The following is an 18,587-nucleotide window of genomic DNA, read 5'->3' as shown; positions in this document are numbered from 1 at the left end:
GAAACTCGCCAGTCTATTCTTGTTCTTAGAAATGAAGGCTATTCCATGCGAGAAATTGCGAAGAAACTGAAAATTTCCTACAACGGTGTGTACTACTCCCTTCAGAGAACAGCACAAACGGGCTCTAACCAGAGTAGAAAGAGAAGTGGGAGGCCCCGGTGCACAACTCAGCAAGAAGACAAGTATATTAGAGTCTCTAGTTAATAGACGCCTCACAGGTCCTCAACTGGCAGCTTCTTTAAATGGTACCCGCAAAACGCCAGTGTCAACGTCTACAGTGAAGAGGCGACTCCGGGATGCTGGCCTTCTAGGCAGAGTGGCGAAGAAAAGAGCCATATCTGAGACCGGCCAATAAAAGAAAAAGATTGATATGGGCAAAGAACACAGACATTGGACAGAGGAAGATTGGAAAAAAGTGTTATGGACAGACGAATCAAAGTTTGAGGTGTTTGGATCACACAGAAGAACATTTGTGAGACGCAGAACAGGTGAAAAGATGCTGGAAGAGTGCCTGACGCCATCTGTCAAGCATGGTGGAGGTAATGTGATGGTCTGGGGCTGCTTTGGTGCTGGTAAAGTGGGAGATTTGTACAAGGTAAAAGGGATTTTAAATAAGGAAGGCTATCACTCCATTTTGCAACGCCATGCCATACCCTGTGGACAGCGCTTATTGGAGCCAATTTCCTCCTACAACAGGACAATGAGCCAAAGCACACCTCCAAATTATGCAAGAACTATTTAGGAAGAAGCCGGCAGCTGGTACGCTGTCTGTAATGGAGTGGCCAGCGCAGTCACCAGATCTCAACCCCATTGAGCTGTTGTGGGAGCAGCTTGACCGTATGGTACGCAAGAAGTGCCCATCAAGCCAATCCAACTTGTGGGAGGTGCTTCAGGAAGCGGGGGGTGAAATTTCTACAGATTACCTCAACAAATTAACAGCTAGAATGCCAAAGGTCTGCAATGCTGTAATTGCTGCAAATGGAACATTCTTTGACGAAAGCAAAGTTTGAAGAACAAAATTAATATTTCAAATAAAAATCATTATTTCTAACCTTGTCAATGTCTTGACTATATTTTCCATTCATTTTGCAACTCATTTGATAAATAAAAGTGTGAGTTTTCATGGAAAACACGAAATTGTCTGGGTGACCCCAAACTTTTGAACGGTAGTGTGTATGTCATATTCAGGCTTAGAGATTCATTTTTCATTTAGATTTCCTTTAAACTCTCATCAATCAAAAACATTACATTCCATTGAAACCAATTGCCTCACTGCCAAATCTTCGCCAAAAATGTTTATATAAATTAATGTGTTTTTTCCTCTGAATTTAAAATGACTCGATCAATGTTTCCGTTTACAGTTGTTTGAAGTCATCATCATGTGTGAGATTCAATTTCAAAACTTTAGCCAAGCAGCTGTCAAACCTTCAAGAAACGGCCCTAACTCACAAAGTCATAGACTGTGCAACAACTTGAAAGAGAAATGTGCAGCTCCACTGCAATCTATGGTCAAAAGTATGTCACTGTACATTTTTTAAATTTGCATTATCAATTAATGAAAAACTATTAGATAGTTTAGAGTCGGTATCAAACAATACATTGAGGGTTTCAGGGATGAAAGAGATCTACCCAAGAAGAATCAAAGTTGTAACAAGAAGCTTTGGCAGAACTGATTTAAAGGTCAGAGTAGGTTTGTAAATTAGGTATTTCAGCTTACCCCCCCCAAAAAAAGTCTAAAAACATGTTTTAATTTTATCATTTTGTGAAAATTGAAAGGTAATATCACTTTAAAATTAAGTCACAAAAAGCCTCTCTGAAGCTACTATTTATCCATCTGTGGTAAAAGTTTTCATATGATGGTATAATTGTTGGGCAGCTCTATGGTGCAGTGGTTAGTACTGTTGCTGTACTGGTGACACTATTTAACATAGATTTGAATGTGGGCATGAATGGTTGTTTTTCTGTCTGCCCTGGGATAGACTGGCCAATGACCCCCCATGACCCTCAAACGATAATTATTATATAATGGATGGATAGACATATAATTCTATAATAATATAATATTATTAATACTTAGATTTTTAATTTAGATATCATTATCTTTCTCATGTAGTTGAGTCTCACACTGTAGTTATACATGACTGGACAAGGTGTGGAAGCAGCATGAAGAGGTCATATCGGCCATCGTAACTGCACATTAGATATTCATTAGCTGTGGGGCTGAAGACCAAAAACAAACTACTGACTTCTGGCTTGTTTTTTCACCATCTCATCTATAAATTAATGTCACGACAAGATTATTTCCCCCTAACTAGAATAAAAGCAATCCCCTGAGTATGATGAGAGATTAGATAATTCCAACATAACTGTCAAGTGACTTCATACATAATCTAAACTAAACAGGTTATGTCAGTTGCACTGAGGGTGGGCTGCTGCAAACGTTATTGCCCTTTAAATGTGTTATATAATTTCTAGAACTTTAATGTTCACGTAACGCTGACAGTCTTCATGCTATGACACAACACATCTCGGCTCCAGGCTATAGGGCTTCAGGCCCATATCAGTCAGCGGATGTATTGTGGACAATGTTGGCAACAGGTTTTGACAACGAAGAAGAATAAATGGAATAAATGTAAGAAAAGAAAGTCATGTCTCTGGTTCTCTTGCAGATGCATTTTGATCTGCGAGTCCAACAACTTGAATGTTAAACCTGTGGAGTTAATTTTTTTTATGGGTAATTTGCTCACAACATAATGTTTCATATTGAGTTATTAGCAACATTAACAATATAATAATAGCCAAAGTTTAAGTGATGAAAGTCATGCAGTCAGTTCAAATTTCAAGATGAGCTTCTCCAGACTTATTTTGAGATATATAAATACTCTACTAATTTGTATCTAACATGTTTACTTCCACATAAAAGTCTGATTACCTTGGTAAATGTTCTTAAAAGAACATATTATCCCTCTCTCACATTGGAAAATCTAGAATTGATAAAGGTGCAAATGAGTTTAAAAAGTTGACTTGCTGGATGCAAGATGTCTCCAAGAGATAGTCCTGTCTCATTGTCTGATCTCTGGAGGATTCTCTCCACATACATCACTCTGAACAATGAAGCACAAACATCCAAGTTATCAATAAACACATTTTTGAGTTCAGGTAAGGTCATCTGCACAATAGCACCCCCAAATGACAGTGAGAAGTAAATGTTTGCAACTGTCACAGTTCATGTAACAAGGCGTCAGTAACATGCACACAGAGCAATGATTTGTACACATTTAGATGATGTAAACCACTGTAGCTTATATTTATGGGGAAAGCAGAGTTTGTGTGAGTTTTAGGTTGGCTAAATTGTAAATGTTCTGTATTCATATAGAGCTTTTCTAGTCTTGATGACCACTGAAAGCACTTTATAGTACAGTTTATTGCCATTCAGCATTGGTTTTGTAATCAGTTTGAGATGCCCAGTGACAGGTGAGCTAATGCTAAGTGCTAGACTGTAGTATTTGGAGTGATTGAAAAGTTCCTTAAGTGGAAAAACAACGACAGTAACGCTACTAATCCACCAAAAAACGTCAAATTTGTACGTAGGTACAACCCCGATTTCATTAAATATGGTTTTGTTAACGGAGGGGACGGAGTGGGTGAGCCCAGAGCCCAGTGTGTGGAGTGCGGCTTGACGCTTTCAAATGAGGCGCTGAAGCCTTCCAACCTAAAGCGACATCTTGAGGCAAGACACCCAACTCTTGCTGGGAAGCCAGTTGACTACTTCAAAAGAAAAGAAAATGGACTACACACACACAAAAGGTCTATCGTCTCTTTGACAACAAAGAACGTTTTCACGATAGCAGAGGAATTGGTGCTACCTGCCGCTGTGGATATGTGCGGCAAGATGATCGCTGAGTCAGCCACGAAGAAGCTGCAGACAGTCCCGCTATCGAACGACACAGTGAGTCGGCGAATATTAGAAATGGCCTCGGACATACATTGCCAGGCTGTGGAAAGAATTAAAGGCAGCCCATTTTTTTCTTTACAACTAGATGAGTCCACCGATGTCAGTAGTGCCAACACCCATATACTTTTTAAAGAACCAGTTTTTTATGTATACATTGTATTCGATGGCTTTTTTCTGTAAAACAGGGATTGGCTTTGTTGTAGATATTTAATAAAATAAAGATATAAAAAGGACTAAAATCAATTAACCAAAAACAATTAGGGATATATATATGTTAATAGAAACCTGGACCACTACATGAATGAAAAGGTGGGCCTTGAGGTAAAAAAGGTTGAGAAACCCTGGTCTAAGACATCAAAGATTCCTTTGATCTATGACCACTGACACTGTGACATTTTATAGAGCTCCCACTGTTGAAGAGACACCTACACTCTAGCGAATCACTCGAACAATGTGCGATTGTTCGAAAACAATAAGCCCTATCACTGAAATAAAAACACTTGAGAATCCCAAGACTTTGCCAAACGCACAGATATCTTTTTTATTGGTTAGAGTTAAGAAATGTGACCCTGGGAGCGAGTTAGAAAAGTATGACTTCAAGGCTCCTTCCATGAAGAGGGCACCCGGTGAATCATAGTGACATGTCTGCGTAGCTAACAAGTTTTCCTACTTTTGATGTGAAAATCATGTATGAGAACCTCCATTTGTGGCTTTGAGAGCAGTTTAAGCACAGAAAAAATGGCTGAAAGTCAGTCATTTTCCCACTCGTTCCTTTGATGAAGGCTCCCATTGACTCCCATATGGCGATAGTCTTAGAAATGTCATAGCACACCATTCCCGACCGAGCTACACATTCTGATGTATTTTTTGTGCATGTGCAACAAAATCTGCGGGAGGAGCAGCAGGACGAAATTGATGTCAGAAGAACTAAGAGTAATAATATTCTTATTATTATCCTCTGGTCTGGTCGACTCTGGTCGACTCTGCGCAGAGGATACAAACCGGTACGTAGCCGGTTAACAAAGACATATTAATCAGATTTAATATGGAACTGTCAATTAGGGGGAGAACTTCCTTAAAAAGAGTCTAATAGACAAGTTGTTGGTTAAGATGATGAAACCAGTGACGTCAGTTCAGAAGATCAATAGAATAAAAGTGTTCCAAATATAAATCTGGTGCTACAGGAGGTTTCTATGGTTTCTGTACTAGACCATATATCTGTTCTGTTCATGGAGAGGAGGTGTTGGATTGTTTCCCTGATGGTCATAATTTAGTTTGTGAAGAAGTTCATGAAATCATTGCTCCTCAGAGGAATAGATGGATCAGCAAAGCTGTTACTCCCTGTCAGCTGCAGAGCTCAAGAGGAACCTGGAGTTGTTCTTATTTTCTTATATTGATAATGATGACCTTATTACATAAACCAGTGAGGCAGGTCGGACACATGTGACTCTGTGCAGCACCACCTGATTCGTCTGCAGGGCAAAGCCAGGGAGACGTCAGCCAAAACAAACACCTGCACCTTAAAACCCAATCCCCCCAAACCACAAACCCATTGGAAACACAGCGGCACCCGTGGAACAGTTCCTTTCAGGGATGCTGGGTGAGCAAAAAATAAAAGTTGTATGCAGAGAAAGTGGGTGAGTAACATTTGGAAATATTTTGATGTTTTTGAAAAACTTAAAATGTTGCACAGTGCATGGTTTTGGTTCCTCCTGACAGGACGAGATTTAAATCAGGTGTGGATTAGGTACTCACAGGTTTTACTAAGGGATTTACTTTACTTTGGTGTTTTAAGTGCCCAAGGTCGGTGGGAATGCATACACCTGTCTAACTTGTCAACTTTCCTCTAAACCCAGATAAGTTTGTAAGGTCTGCCATTTTTTTAAGGTTTCTCTACTCAACTGAAAACACGCTGGTGTGAAAGACAGTCAACCACTTCATCATGGCAGTGAACATCCCAGGAGTGATATTGATGGTGCTTTTCTACCTGCTGGTCCTTGGGACCGGCATCTGGGCTTCTTTCAAGTCCAAGAGGGAACAGAAGAAAAGTGGAGCCAATGAGATGGAGATGACGTTACTGGGAAACCGGAGCATCAACTGGGTGGTGGGGATCTTTACCATGACAGGTGAGGACAGCTCAGCTCAATACAACAGGTTGGAACTGAGTAAAATCATGAATATTAGGTAAATGCAGGTAAAGGGGCAGGTTGCACAGATCACTGGCTGGAACAAACTAGAGGGGTTGCAGTAAAGTGGCAAAACATTTAGGGTAGCAGTGCAAATGTTAAAGCATATAAGTAAAACTTTAAAGGGGACATAGCATGCAAATGCTTCTACAGGTTAATGTGGGTATCTGGCATGTCTACCAACCCAAAAACTCTGGGAAAAAAACACTCGCGCGTTTTGTTATGGTTCCTCTAAGTCAGAAACGTCATGCTTGAACCCAGCTTCCTGGGTTTTGTGTCGTAACAAGGCACTGGAAGTCTCCGTACATGGTCTTGGCCCCCACAGCCAGCAGTGTGGAAGACTTCCGCAGTGTTCAGCACTACTGTAACACTGGCACAAACAGAGACCCCCACTCGCCGGGTTAACACCGGACGCAGAAGTGCCGCTGCGAGGCAGCGCGGCGCCATTCTCAAGCACGCAGCCGCCTGGCTGTTCACACGGGACGTGCATTTCTCCGCTGGTCAGCCCCATAGACTGTATATATAAGGTCAGCCCGCGATTCTGCTTTCTCCGCTTGTTGTTGTACCCGTTGAATGTCGGGGTTGGGGGTAAATGATGGTCTTCTGCGCCCCCACCTCTCTTTCTCTCTCTGTCTGTCTGCTTGTGTGCTTGTAGTGGATGGGCAGAGGGGGACATTTAATTATGTGATTGGGAAAATTAAAACTCCAGGACAACAAGGGGAATACAAAGTATGGGATGCATATTTGATAATTTATATCATATAAAATATGTAATTTATATTGTTTAAAATCAATGGGGGAGAGGGAGGAGAGCTGGCTCATTAGCATTTAAAGGAACAGGCAGTCAAAACAGGTCACTCTGTGGAGGGCTGTTTTATACAGGGTAAAAAGGGTGCTGTTTTAAATGATCCTTGTGGTATTTTGACCAAAGTATGTTACAGACATTTCATTAAGACCCCAAGGAACCATATCAACTTGTGGTAAAATGGGCATGCTATGTCCCCTTTAAATGCCATTGGGCCCGGATCTAGAAGTGTGTCTCCACAGTTTGTCCATTTACTCAAGCAAACCAGGCTGTCGAACTTGTTTTTTAACATATTTTAAACTAATGACACCTGTATAATGTATCATTATTTTTTAATGTATAATTAAAAAATAATCTTCAGTGTTGTGTTGCAGCATTGTGCGTTCACAGCTTCCTCACTGGAACTCATCGCCTGCATGTGTGCTTCCGCGCAGGCAGACAAAAATGTTGGTGTCCCTAGTCTGTGTGTGGCACGTGTAAAAAATTTGTTTTTAAATAATAATATTATTAAATATATTATTATTATTATTGTTGTTATTATTATTATTATACCACAGCTTGGTTGGACTTCCTATTGTAACACGTTCTTTAAAAAAACTCTCAACTCTAAGTCTAATGTGTGAAAAGGTGCCCACCCCAAATTTCTAATTGCCGCCCCAATCTGAGGAGTCTAGATCCGGACCTGAATGCCATTGGTCTCTTTTCACTTGACACAATTGTAAAGTTTAACCCTTTTTAACATGTCTTTGTAAGACAAAGCCAAAGATTATCCTCACCACGGCAGCACCTTGAAATCCTGTTCATGAAAATCGCAAACAGCATTGGTGACAAGCCCTGGCAGAGTCCCAGACCCACTGGGAACATGGTCGACTTTGCGCAGAGGATGCAAGGTTATACAAGGACTAGATGACCCTTACCAAAGGCCCCTGCACCTCATATATAAGCAGCACCATAGCGTCCCCCAGGGGACACATCATACATTCCAAATCCACAAAACACATGCAGACTGGATGGTCATACTTTCTAAGGTAAAAAGCTGGTCCACAGTTCCACAGCTAAGACATTGATCCTCCTGTATCCAAGGTTTGAGAATCGGCCGGAGTCTCCGTTCAAGGACCCTGGAGTAAACTTTCCGAGACAGAATTTATTTTCAGGACAATCTAAAGTACTTCTCCATGGCCTTCCTGAACTCCTTCCACAACCAAATTCTTACTTCTGAGACCGCAGGACCTGCTCTTGGCCACTAAATACCTTCTAGCCAGAAACTTTCAAGCCAAACAAGGCTTGAAAGCCTCCTTCTTCAGCCTGATGGCTTCGGGCTCTTAGGTTGCCACTTTGACAGGCCACAGCTCCCACCTGCCACTTCTGAAATGTGCCCTGAACACGGTCCACTCAGATTCCATGTCCGTGGCATCCACAAAAATGCACATCAATGTTCAATAAATTCTTCTGGAGTTAGGAGTTGAAGAACCCACTGACAGGGGCTTCAGCCCGATGTTCCCAGTTCATTTTTACAACTCGCTCTGGTTTTCCAGGTCTGCTGGTAGCCTTCCCAGCCATCTGATCTGACTCACCACCAGGTGGTCATCAATTGACAGCTCTGCTCCTCTATTTCCCCAAGTTTTCAAACTAGGGCTGCCACAACTAATCGATTTAATTGATGATAAATGTAGTTGGCAACTAATTTAGTAATATATTAGTCGGGTCTGTTATATACATGACCCAGCCAATCTTGTGCCTTGTGTAGCTCACATGACCACATAAATCTCCTCTCTGAAGTAAACATTTAGAAAATTGCGGAGACAAACACTGGTAATGATACAGTGGAGGCAAGTCGTCTGCCAACACACTCTGGCCACATGAGGCATGTCCTGCACCAGGAGGAACCCAGGGTCCACTGCATCGGGAGTAACCCAGGGTCCACTGCACCAGGAGGAACCCAGGGCCAACTGCACTGCGAGGAACCTAGGGTCCACTGCACTAACAGTAACACAATTACACAATGAATTTGGAAACATCCCGCATTAGTTCAACTTAAAAATAAATCATTTCGGAGCCCATGTTAACAGATTAGAATCGGAGAAAATAATGTTGAGTGTGTGTGTGTGTGTGTGTGTGTGTGTGTGTGTGTGTGTGTGTGTGTGTGTGTGTTTGCTTGTTTCTGTTGATCTTCACACAAACTGATGATCACATTTATTTTGTTATTTATCGATGTTGTCGGACCTATAAATGCGTGTCTGCCCTGATGCTGAAGCAGTGGTGGGCTGCTATTGTGTCCTGGCATTTAGCTGAGTACATAAAACAAGACTTTATGCGGTGGAATAATGTAATAACCTACAGATACCCATATGTTTATAGGAATATGTATAGATATGTATGTGTAGAAGTTGATGATTGCATTACAGGTCTTCATTCCATATACAGGATGTGTTTATTCCAGAAACAGTTAGGAAGGTGCAAATGAGAAGGTCCATTGACCGGATGAGATAAGGAAACTCATAATCAGAAGTATTATGAAACTTTTAGTTGCATAAGGATAGGACGAGACTATGAAATAGGATCAGTAATATTTACACTACATTTGGTGAAACTTCAGCAGTTAAGAATCAACAAAGACAAACATGTGACATTTAGATTATGTGGCCTCTTGTTTAAAATTAGTTTTCATTATGTTTCATTTGTTTGATTTCTGGTTTCCTTGTTTTATTTAATTTTGTTCTTGGTTAAATGGGCAACGTGCAATATTGTTGAAGGGTACTGTGCAATCCTAGTGTAATGGCCTAAATATTTGTGAGTTATTGGCTCCGTAAATGAGAGACCCTCCTCTATTACTTTATGGTATAATATTGCTTGCAGTGATAATCCACTGGTGCAATTACACCTGTTAGGATTCTTAAAGTGTGCAGTGATTGTTTTACGCATGAAATTTTAACTTTAATTGGGTCCTGAGCCTTTAACTTCTTGCCCCTTTTTATATCTTCCATCAATGTCAAGTGAGTGCCAGTACTCCACACATTGCACATGTCCAACCTTGTTACTGTGTTGCTCCCATCCAAACTATTTACTGTTTAATCAGTATTTATAAATCATGTGCCAGAATTGAATAAATTGTCTATTTTTGGAATTCTCAGCCTCCCATCCCATTTATTCTGGATATATGTGGTATAACTATATCTGCTGTGTGTTGATCCATCCTGCAGCTACATGGGTTGGAGGAGGTTTCGTTGTTGGCATAGCTGAGATGGTGTACACTCCGTCAATTGGACTAACCTCGGTAGCCACGACGATAACTGCATACAGCTTATCTTTTATTCTATGTAAGTTTAACTTTATCATTGGAATTCATACAGCAAATATTAAAAATGTCACATGAATGTAATACTTTGTATCATTTCTTTTTTTATTGGTTTTGTTTCCCCCCCTGAATTGATTCCTTGTCTCTCTGACTGTGATGTGTTCTTTTTAAATCAAGGTGGCCTGGTGTTTGCTAAACCACTAAGAGAAATGAAGTGTGTCACAATGATGGACCCTTTCCACATCAAGTATGGACAAGTTCTGACAGCTGGACTGAGCCTGGCTTCAATTTCTATTGATGTGATGTTTGTGACTGTAACGATGATTTGTTTAGGTAAAGTATACAAAGAAACATGTTTTTCACTTTGACTTTTTAGCTGCACAAACATTTTTTGGCGTTTGCAATTCCTCTATTTTGTGAGGAATTATGAACATTAAATATTCACACAAAGTCTGGATATATATTAAATTACATTAATGCAATATTTGTTTAACAGGAGGCACCATGAGTGTGGTCCTGGATTTGTCCTACACTGTGTGTATCTGGATCTCTGCTGCAGTTGTCATCATCTACACTCTGCTGGGAGGTCTCTACTCTGTGGCCTACACTGATATTATTCAGCTTGTTCTTATATTCATTAGCTTGGTGAGTCAACACATTCAATTTAGGAATGAATTTTAAGACCTATGTCAAGTCCAACAGACATGAATGAATATCAGTGTAGCCGAGTAGAGAATAACCCTTGGAATGCAAATTCATCTCGAAAACTAAAGGCAGAGACAGTAGGTGTCCATAGTCTTTCCCACAGTTAAGCCAAGTGTACTGAGATCAAGACTGCCGAAACGTACCCAATGGTCTCTCCTCTCTCCACATATACAGATCTCAGTGTCGTGAGATTTTATGTTTCACTACAGTTTCTGTTTCTCAGAGGCGAGTTTCCTGACACCAAGTTGCCTGCCTGTTCCTGAACTGTACTATATTTGCAGAACATGGCATTATTTGGCAATGATGTAGATTAAGTTATAGAAACGTTTTTGAATACAACTCTTACTGTTACCTAAGTGACTGGCTTGCCGAATGTCACCTCTTCCTGTGTCTCTCATTTCAAATCAAAAGCTGTCCAACATGTCCTACAGTGTTATAGTTTTAATGTTTACTCGCACACTGTGCTCCTAAATACAGATTAGTTTCATCTGGCTTCAGAGATACTGTAAATACAGCTGGGTGTTGTTTGTGTAACTATAGAAATTAATATGGTGTTTTCTGATTACAATGCCCAAAGTAAGCAGTGAAAATTATTGGTTCGAAAACAGAACCTTGTGGAACTCCATGACTAACTTTAGTGTACATGGAAGAGTCAATGTTCATTAACAAATTGAAATCTATCTGATAAGTTCAACCTGGTGCTGTTCCTTTACTCCTGCTGTTTCCAGTCTCTGTAACAAAATCTTGTGTTCACTGGTGTCAAAAGCTGCACTAAGATCCAGGAGGACAAGTGTGGAGACAAATTTATTGTCTAAAGCCACGAAAAAGGCCATTGGTAACTTGCATTGTGTTTCTGCGTGTGATGGATTCTAAATTCTGCCAAAAAGCCTTCAAACAAACTATTCCTGTCCAAATAATTACATAACAGGTTAGCAACAGTTTTTTGAGTTGTGTGTTCATTACTTACATTTGTATTTGTCTCTGCAGTGGCTGTGTGTTCCCTTTGTCTTGATGAACCCTAACTGCTTGGACATCAGCAAGACACTGATGAACAACACCTTACACGCTCCCTGGATTGGTGGACCAGGACTGGAAAAGACCTGGATCATGATTGATGATTTCTTATTGTTTGTAAGATGGAGCAAAAGAGGAAACAATGTCAAATGCAACTCACTCGAGTCTTCAGTGTGTAGAATTTAGTGACATCTAGTGGTGAAGTGTCATGTTGCAGCTGAACACCCCTCACCTCACCCTCCTCATCCAAACATGAAAGAGAATCTGTGGCAGCTTCAGTTGTCATAAAAACTCAAAAGGTTTAGTTTGTCCAGTCTGGGCTACAGTTAAAATACATGGCTGCTTCCATAGAGAGGACCTGCTCCCGATGTAAATATAAAGTATGTAAATATAAAAAATATAATTTCTGCCAATAGATCCGTTCACCTAAATCTGACACACTTGACCTTTAATATCCCGACATATGATGACACTTAAGATATTTAAAGGTTGCACCTTTTTTAAGAAAAATATAAATAGCAGATGCTTTGATTTCAAACAGTAAGTGGGATGAAATGAAATAACCTCTGTCTGTATTTATAACATTAAATGTTACTTTCTTCCATTTTCCTTCTTATTTAACTCACTTATTTAATGTGACCACCTTTAAGCCTTTCTTCCATCTTGTTCTCAGATTGGAACCTGACGTCTTATGGTTCTCCATTTCCATATGAACGTGGGGAAGCAGCTCAAGTCCTGCCCATCATATTACAGCACCTCACCCCGTTCTTCATCTCCATAATCGGAACTGGATGTGTTGCTGCTGCTGCGATGTCATCTGCGGACTCTGTTTTAATTTCTGCTGCTTCTGTCTTCACGTCCAACATATACAAGAACATCCTGAGGCCACAGGTGAGAAATACTAAACTTCCTGAGAAAATTGTATTATAAGATAATAGTTAGTATCTCAATCATTTTCACCTCCTCCTCCCTACTTTTTCTCCAGGCATCAGACAGAGAGATTCAGTGGGTGATCCGTGTTGTTGTGATGGTCGTGGGTGTGGTTGGTACATCACTAACCAAAGAGAAAAGCAGCATCATGCTGGTCTGGTTTCTTGGTTCTGAAGTGGCCTACATCATAATCTTCCCTCAACTGGTCTGCGTCCTCTTCATCAATATCTCCAATGGTTACGGAGCTGTTATGGGCTTTGTGGTGGGATTGGTGCTCAGAGTTCTCAGTGGACTCCCATCACTCGGGCTGCCAGTTGTCCTCCACTTCCCAGGTTGTGTTCTTGAGGATGGAGTTTATGTCCAGTACGCTCCAGTTAAGACCATCTCCATGCTGTCTGCCATTGCTGCCATAGTGCTGTTCTCCTATCTGACATCTGTGCTCTTCAACAAAGGCCTGTTTCCTGAGAAGTGTGATGTGTTCAAGGTGAAAGTCCAGCAATCAGCACAAGAGCTGACACTGGTACAAGGGGCCAAAGAAGACAATGAGAATGAGACACTGGATAAAAAATGTCCTCAGACTGAGGCCTCAGAGTGTTAGAGCCCCTGAATATCTGTTGTTTGAATTCTAACACAGACCAGGAAGTTCTATCACATTCTACATCACCATGGAGACTTCTGCATCCAAAACACAAGGGTATTAGGAAAAGTGGACATAGATGGCAACAATTCACTGAGCATATTTGTCTACAGTTTGTCTCTAGACCTTCTTTCATTAAAATAAGTTCTTATTGCAACTTAAGTCCTTTATTGGGTTCTTTGTTTATACTGGGACAAATGACAGCGAGATTTACTGAACTACAATGATTGTGATCTCAACATGTTGTGTATCTATCTTTGATGTAAAGTGTGTGTGTGTGTGTTGGTTCCAGGTTAGAGAAAGTAGTTAGTTGCATGCAAAGAAAGACTGTGAAGAGCATAACATAACTAACATTAACTTTCAAATAACTTATAACCAAAATATCACAGCAACACTAATCAAACTTATAAACAGCATACGGAATAGAATAAATAGTCTTTGCCTAGCCTAGTATAATTATTAAGCCCAGTTGTGTTACCCGTCCATGGAATGGGGAAAAAGGTTGATGTGCTGTTTGAAGTCCAGTGAAGTCGTCTTGCTGGTTTGTGGCTCCTGTTTTTGTGGTTCTGCTGTGCGATGCAGCTCTTGTGCTGAAGTTTTTAGGCAGGCTCTCGCATCGCTGCCTTTTGGAAGGTTTTAGCAGTCTGCTCCAGGCAGGCCTGCTTGAAGGTTTGTAGAGCTTGGATAGGGAGGAAGTTTCCCTGGCTGGGTGAGCTGGAGAGCTACACCTCTCCTCCCGGAGGGTTGAGTGGAAAAGTTGAGTCGAAAAAGAGGGTGAGCTAGAGAGGTACACCTCTCCTCCCTGAGAAGTTCAGCAGAAAGAAAAAAGGGAGAGGGGGAACTGTGCTTATATTGGCCTGTTGACCTCATGGGTCATGGGGCCCAGAGTGACCAACAGTGGTTAAAAGTTGTGTCCAGGGGTGTGAAGTTGAAGCACCCTGGGAGACTGAGTTCTGGAGGCTCTCCTTTGTCTCCAGAACAAAGAAACATGTGGTCAGAATTTGACTAAACATGTAGGCCGAACTGTAGTTCACAAATACTAGGTCCCAACAACAGCAAGTAGTGGAAATATATATATGCATAAAAACTGGCTCACACATAGAAGGATGGCAAAATAACTCAGGTGATACAAAACTGAAAGTACAGACAACAGGAAACACAGGAGCAGGACGACTGAAAAAACCCAAACGTAAAAGTCAACCTGACAAAGGGAGACTCTACACACAGAGGAGGGATAATAGACCACAGGTGAAACACATGAGGAAAAGATGGAGACAAACACAACAATGTGAAACAGCCTCTTGCCTCATGCCTCTATGCTCTCGTCCCAGGGTCACGTGACGACATCAGCGATACTCAGCAATAACTGCAGCTATGCTACCAGAACTAGCGATGCTACCGAAAGCAGTGATACAACCAGAACTAGTGATGCTACCAGAAGCAGTGATACAACTGGAACTAGCGATGCTGTCGTGCACGCTTGGGTGAGAGCTTGTTTGCAGTTTGTGCAGTGTTTCTGCTGTGTGTGTGCGAACGTGAACGTGGCTCCAGAGGAGGATAACAGAGGACATTTAGACTAAAAACATGTAGCCACGCCCATTCTTTGCAACGCTTAAAGGGGACATAGCATGCAAATTCCACTTTGTTAGTGCTTCTACACGTTAATGTGGGTATCTGGCATGTCTACCAACCCAAAAACTCTGGGAAAAAAACACTCGCGTGTTTTGTTATAGTTCCTCTAAGTCAGAAACGTCATGCTTGAGTGACTCGATTGAGCTTCCTGGGTCAAGGCCATGTAGGGAGACTTCCAGTGCCTTGTTACGACACAAAACCCAGCAAGCTCAATCGAGTCGCTCAAGCATGACGTTTCTGACTTAGAGGAACCATAACAAAACGCGCGAGTGTTTTTTCCCCAGAGTTTTTGGGTTGGTAGACATGCCAGATACCCACATTAACCTGTAGAAGCACTAACAAAGTGGAATTTGCATGCTATGTCCCCTTTAAAATCATGGGGGGAGAGGGGGGAGGGGGGAGCTGGCTCATTAGCATTTAAAGGAACAGGCACTCAAAACAGGTCACTCTGTGGAGGGCTGTTTTAGACAGGGTAAAAAGGGTGCTGTTTTAAATGATCCTTATTGTATTTTGACCAAAGTATGTTACAGACATTTCATTAAGACCCCAAGGAACCATATCAACTTGTGGTAAAATGGGCATGCTATGTCCCCTTTAAGAGAAAATCATGGTCGAGGCGTTCTTTTCATAGAATTACAGTTTAACATTTTATAGAAAATAAGGACAAAACCTCATCTACGGACAAGACCAGGCCAGACAGTCCCAACCTCCACAAACCCACTGCAAACACAACACGGTTCCATTTGGGCACACAGGGTTAGTGCGGCAAAAATAATAATAATAATAATATTATAGCACAATAACTCCCACGGCCCCATTTCTTAACTGTCTTTATTTCACAGTTTTTGAGAAAGAAGCAGTTGTTTGAGGACTGCACTAGAGCAGGGGTTCCCAAAGTGGGGGAACGTACATTTCACACACTGTATTTTTCACAGAGAATCTCTTGCAAGCAAAACACTTGAACCAGAGCTTAAACATGTTCTTGACACTGCGATAAAAATGGTCAACTACATAAAACACATCCACTCAATATCAGACTTGCTCTTGCGGGGAAATGTGCTGAGCCGCCTGTATGAACTGCGGGACGAGGTGCGCATATTTCTGATCGAGCATGGATCCCAGCTCGCTGACCACCTAACTGACCCTGCCTGGTTAACAAGGCTGGCGTACTTGTGCGAAAAGATTTTCTCAGCCCTGACATATTTAAAGAATAAATACAGAGCGCAGCTAAACGTGGAGAATGATCTCCGAGTCGCCGTCTCCAAAATATAGCCGAGAATGGACTTGCTCTGCTCCATGCATATTGCCCACCTATCTCATTAGTGAGTTTAAGAAATGAAAGTAATGTGTGGGCTAAAATAAATAACCCTAAAGTTTTTGCACATGGCAGCAATAAGGTGTCTGCTGCTCGTTTTGCATACAGACGCGCACAGACAAACACAGAGATCACCTGCGCACTTTTTTATACTTACAGTATATGCTCACTCAGCCCTGCTGTTTATACAGGGAGATTCCCTGTATTCTGGTTATATTATTTTTCTTAAATTACTATAAAATAATATCATGGCTTTAAGTCTGTTGTTCTTTTGTGTTGTATTAATGCCAGTGTTTGCATAGGCCTAACAGTGCGTGTGCGTGGCTGTGCACAACATTATATATCACATCCAGGGTCGGTGGGGGTCGCCAGTCTCTGGCACCGTCAGAGATTCCTTTGATGTTTTAGATGTTGCGATTCAAGCTTGGATTGGCTCCCAAGGGTTTGGATCTCTCTCTCCTAGATCATGTTATAAATATGCAGCTTTTATAAATGTCTCGGCAGCAAGCATTAGGCACACATTCAAAATTTCTCGAGTTTGACTACTTCTTATACTTCTTTTGTATAGAATTTCGTCCCGCTTCTCCTCCCGCAGTTTTCGTCGTACATGCACAAAAAATACATCAAAATGTGCGGCTCGGTCAGGAATGGTGTGCTATGACCTTTCTAAGACATTCGCCAAACGGTTCGCTCAAAAACTGCCAAGAACAGCCCAAAATAAATGAATGGGAGTCAAGGTCTCCCATTCATTTATTTTCATCTCCCATTTTGAGCGACAGTGGAGCAGTACTGATTTTCAGCTACTTTTTGTGTGCCTAAACTGTTCTCAAAGCCACAAATGGAGGTTGTCATACATGATTTTTAGATCAAAACGTAGGAAAACGTGTTAGTTTCGCAGAAATGTCACTATGAAATATATCAGAGCTAAACTTTTGGCTGTATCCATTTTTTTTACTTTAGTTCTCCGTTGCCTCTCTCCATTGGGTCTAATGTTAATTTTGAGAGGAAAAGAGCAAATCAGTCAAACTTTTCTAACTTGCTCCCACTGTCCAATCTCTTAAATCTAACCAGAAAAACACATATATCTGTGTGTTTGGCAAAATCTTGGGATTCTCAAGGTGTCTTTATTTCACAGATAGGACTTATAGTTTTTGAGTAAGAAGCAGTTGTTCGAGGGCTTTGCTAGAGTGTAGCTTTCTCTTTTCCAGTGTGTTTAGCCAGCAAAGATTCCTTTGATGTTTTAGATGTTGCGATTCAAGCAGCAGCACGTTTTTAGAAGGCGAAGAGGTATTGAGGATGACTACTGAGCGGGCCACATGGCAGTCTGTAGACAGCCATACAAGCCAGTAGCCACCTGGGCCATGCTATAAACATGCAGCTTTTATAAATGTTTCTCTCGAGCCGGCAGCAAGCACTAGGCACACATTCAAAATTTCTCGGCAGGAGGAATTTTTTAGTTTTTAATGATACTGGTGTAATTCATTCAAAATGTGTTCATTTCAACAGCAGTGTGTGTGTGTGTGAGAGTGTGTGTGTGTTCCTGTACTTATATCTTTGTGAGGACCATTTTAAGTATAGACCCTACAGAGTGAGGACATTTTGGCCGGTTCTCACTTCTTCAAAGGACTTTTTTAGGGTAAGCATTTAGTACTCACATCTTCTACCATTACTAACAATAACTCCTCAATTCATGTCATTGCTGCTCCCTTCATCTTTATCAGACATTTCCTTATGTATAAATACTTTAAACATGAAGTTACAAACTTTTTCTTCTGATCAATGTAGTAAATCCTGTTATTGTATTGATGTGTTCAGTTCCATGCAGCATCTATTGTACTCACATTTGACTGCATCAAACGCAAAACGAGACAAAAAAGTCAGTACAAACACAGCGAGGTGGCTGTCTGTGGTGCCATCTTAGATCAATAGATTGACAATGGTGGACAATTACTTCCACTCCACTATGGGTTGGTTCACAATGATCGTATGATGATCAGTAGAACCTATAGTAGTCATCAGAAATCATGTACTTTCAGACATTTTTTTCCCAAAGAACGTCGACTTATCCTCCGATCTTGGGACCCACTCCTTCAAGTGTCCTTATAGATTTTCT

General features: G+C 41.1%; 1 pseudogene; it reads left to right on the top strand.

The window, feature by feature from the left end:
* Positions 1 to 5,897: 5,897 nt before the first annotated feature.
* LOC118104683 lies at positions 5,898 to 13,488 on the top strand (annotated as a pseudogene).
* The last annotated feature ends 5,099 nt before the right edge of the window (positions 13,489 to 18,587 follow it).

This window comes from Hippoglossus stenolepis, chromosome 3 (genome assembly GCF_022539355.2).
Source record: "Hippoglossus stenolepis isolate QCI-W04-F060 chromosome 3, HSTE1.2, whole genome shotgun sequence".
Classification (NCBI taxonomy): domain Eukaryota; kingdom Metazoa; phylum Chordata; class Actinopteri; order Pleuronectiformes; family Pleuronectidae; genus Hippoglossus; species Hippoglossus stenolepis.
This window is presented reverse-complemented; position numbering and strand designations above follow the sequence as displayed.